General features: G+C 39.9%; 1 protein-coding gene across 1 annotated transcript in view; it reads right to left on the reverse strand.

Annotated features, from left to right (window-relative positions):
• nr3c1 (nuclear receptor subfamily 3, group C, member 1 (glucocorticoid receptor)) overlaps window positions 1–4,240 on the reverse strand; it is a 17,287-nt gene that overhangs the window by 10,787 nt on the left and 2,260 nt on the right.

Genomic DNA, 4,240 nt, shown 5'->3' on the forward strand with positions numbered 1-4,240 from the left:
TTGTTTTGTCCCAAACCCAAAGATATTCAGTTTACGATTACATAAGACAAAGAAAAGCAGTAAATCTTCACATTTAAGAAGCGAAAACTTCGTAAAGTTTAGCATTATGCTTGAAAATGTACTTTGATCGATTATAAAAGGAGTTGCTCATTAATGTTCGATTAACTCGTAGTTTCAGCTCTGGTTAATATTCAGCAGTATCTGCCCGAATATGACACAGAATGAATGGTTACAAGGTTAATAAATACAAAAACTGAACAAACGTCACAAATCCATCTCCATTGAAATAACTTCAGTGAAAGGCTGAATGAATGACCTCATTTGTGTGAAAAACCTGAACCACACATTACTCACAAACATGCACATAAAGAGAACGCTAGATGCTGAAACTAAACAACACTGCTTTGTCCGAACGTGTGATGTGAGAACAGCTCTATTCAGTGAGTTTTATTACTCCTACAACCAGCGTCCCTCCTTCACACACAATCAACTCAGAAGAGATTCCAGTAACCTACAGTATTATTTTATAGATAATATGGTCCATTGCTGCTTCTTTTTATCATTATTATTTATTATCCAACATTTCTTGTTTGGTCAAAGAGCCCAGAGGAACACAATAGGGCACAGGCTAAAGTCAGTAGCCGACTATATGGCAAAGTCATTACATCTGACCCACAAACTGAACTCCCCTCTTTGGGCTGGGCCAATCACATGCGGAGGAGGAAATACCACACTAAAAACAACGGTTGCATAACACATGCCTACTAAATGACCTGTGTGATTATCTACCAGAGGAATTATGTTTCTGCGTTTTTTTTAAAGGGTATTTCCTTTCAGTGCAATTGAATTTAAATCAGGTAATGCCACATCAAAACCAGTTGTCGTGTGATGAGGGTGTGTATTGCCGAAAATAAGAGCACGGCGCCGCATTTCTCAAGGTGAAGCGTCCTTCATTGTGTGAGAACCAGTTGTTTGTGAGTCATACTGTGAAACTGCGATGCATAAAAATTAAACCACTAGTTATGTTACGAGGGGGGGGCTACTTCACGTCAGGTACACAATGCCGTTTGAGGTCCTCAGAGCCTCAGTAGGAAACAGCAAAACCATTGCGTGAGAAGATGGACCTGACGCCAACCACACAGCCAGTGCAGCCCGGCGCTCGGCTAATTTCAAATGACACAAAAATTGAGGCGCACGCGAAAACAAACCCACTCACTACAGATACACACAGAGAAATGCTAAGTTTACACACGGATAAGCTAATACCCACACACCCAAACAAGGTAATCTAGGCTCACACCACATGCACAGACATAATCCTATGCTTAAAAGCACAAACCTCTTTAAAAAAAAACACACACAAAGACAAGGCAATTAAAACCACATGTGAACTGAAGATGAGGTACATCTCGTGTCTCTCTCCATCTGTTCCTGGTCACCAGGTATTCGGTCGACTATCAGACATTCGTGAAGATGGTACCAAGAATTTATTTGCGCAAACAATAAAAACACAACCACAGCTGTGCCCTCGTTGACATGACGCACCTCTGCGTGCTAATCTTAAAGCTGATCATTCCCTGTCAGATGCTGTGAATCAGACAGGCGTGACGAAAAACAAAAAAGCCTCCAAGACATGGAGTCACACCACTGTTAGTGAAGCATTTCTATTGAGCAGCATCCCGACTGGATCCCACAGCTACATTCACGCTACAGGGCTGCAGAGTAATAACTGTACAAAAGACACTCTGTGGGGCCGTGTGGAGTACAAATACTGTGACTCAATACTCGCTCTGAAGAAATCACAGCTGAAATTAAGATTCAGCAAAATCACGTGTGCAAGTCAGTGGAACAAGCAGCCTTTTCACTTCGTCTCAACTCCAGAAGTTTCTAGACTTTGTGTACAGGCCTGTGAAGACCACAATACATCCATCCATACTGTTCAATGAACGGCGTCCACAGGTCCTTGGGGACAGATGTGCTTCAAGTGAAGATTTAGGTTTATTTTTGGCATAATGCAATTCGAGGATCAAACAATCTCATGAACCCCCGCTGAGTGGATACTTCCATAAAAGGCTAAGCAGAGCCAAAAGGCTGTTAAACCTAAAAGTAAAAGAGACACTAAGATAAAATCAAATCTATCTGGTTTAGTAGGAAAACACATTAGATTAAAAAACAAGTCATAAACACGCATACTGATGCTCAGGCTTGTCCAGCAGAGAAACCGATTAAATGTCTGACTTCCTCTGGCTTTTAACAGCACATCCTTTCTCCAGATCTTGGTGCTTATTTCTGCAGCCACATCCTGTAAAGTCCATGAGCCTGTCTCACAAAGCAGGATTACTGGGTTAACTAACCGACTTAGGGGTTAAACCTGGCATTTTTGTCCCAGCTCCATTTTTATGGTAACCAACAGCGCCGACCAAACCTGCGAGGAGACATTTTTGTTCAGGGTTATCAAAACATGTAAGATGTCCACCTCCTCGGGCATCAACTGTGAGGTAAAAATGTTACCCTTCCTACACAATCACAAAAACACCAGACGTGTGTTAAAGAACACGAAAAGATGTGTTCACAAACTACAACATAGTTTTTCTTTTTATTATATCAGATTGACATTTATTCCTTTTTATGGAAAGGTGTTGTGATTGAAGATTTAAAAATGAATCCACCAAGTGTTTAAATAATTAAAATTTACTGCATATTGTTGATTATTAACTGTGTTGACCAGCTCAGGTGCACACGAGTCACTTGATGGCATAACAGTATCCAATAAATAAAAGGTTTTCCCACTGTGCCCTGACAAACTGCACCGTCAGCCTTTTAAATGAAATAATAACAATAAATCTTCACACTGACAAATACATGCACTACAATTTGCTAATGCATATAACTTATTTTCTACTATTTTAATCACCTTTTCTAGTCAATAAAACAGCACTGCCCGATTTTCCTGCAGGAATTAATATCTTCAATATGTAATAAATATCCTGTGTTTGATCTGATGCTGCTGCATGTGACTGGGTGTGTGTGTGCGTTATAAACCCGAACTCTTTCATGTGTAGGTACTCATAAACTGGATTAATCATCAGCTGATAACCACCTTTGTGAGAGCGGTTATCCAGAATCACCAATGTTTCATTTGTGAAACCAGATAACAGAGTGTGCCTACACTGACAACAATAAACAACACAAACAGTGCTGAAAAAACAAACTTTCAGCACTGATTATAACTTTTTCAATAGCATGATAAAACAATAAAGACAAACGCCGATCACAAGTCATGTTTTTAAATATTTAAATTAGGGGCTCACCAAGACATTTTCTATATAGAGTGGTCTGGGGTATACGATCTTTTGTTTACTGCACCCAGGAAATATGAGCTGTGTCAAAGACACCTCAATTATAACACTGAAACCATTTCGTAACACACAAGGTTATAAGCAGGTGAACCACAAAGCAGCGTAAACCAACAATCAGCAGCCAGCAGTCTTAATTAATGATATCCACCCTGTCAGTGAGCCAAAAACCTCTCCGGGTTGACATTTCAGTGACATTTCTCAGGTGAACTACGCCTCTAAAAAGGTGAGTGGCTCAACAACTGCATTTAAATGTCAGTATTGTGTTCACGCTGAGTATGAAGAAAAGCTGTCAAAATCTTTGCTCAATTTGCAGGCAGTGCACACCAACACTCCTCTGTCCAAAGGCCTTGCAGACATGTATTAAGACATATATACAAATAGTCTGCTTGGAACAATAAAGTGCGTCTGATATCAACTCCTTCTACCTCATTAAAAACAATTCCTTAGTCTATGAATATGCAAATTTTCTTCATTTGTAAAGTTTCTAGAGGGTTTTTAAAGACTTTCAAACTACTTGTGATATCACAAGTCATGCTCGTAGGCCGCGCCCCTTAAAATCTGATTTCCAACGAGCACGGAGAAACTTTCCACTTTCAGCAGACGAATGTGAAAACATCCCACTAATGTCAAACTCGGCACATACATGATTCTGCACAGCCTTCTTCAGGCAAAATGTGCACAGTGTAGCTGTATTATTGAGGAAACAGATTATCTGTTGCCCAGCTTGTCTATGATTAATATTGTGCTGATAAACAAAGTTATAAAAAGGCTAATGACGCTCATGACTAGGCTTATTTAGAATATTCTGAGAGGCCACAGCTCTGGTCTTTACTCTGGTTAGTGTTGTTTTAACTGTACTTGTAGGGTTACTTATCTTTTTC

Source organism: Morone saxatilis, unplaced genomic scaffold (genome assembly GCF_004916995.1).
Source record: "Morone saxatilis isolate NCDOM2014 unplaced genomic scaffold, NCSU_SB_2.0 Contig22, whole genome shotgun sequence".
In the NCBI taxonomy this organism is placed as follows: domain Eukaryota; kingdom Metazoa; phylum Chordata; class Actinopteri; family Moronidae; genus Morone; species Morone saxatilis.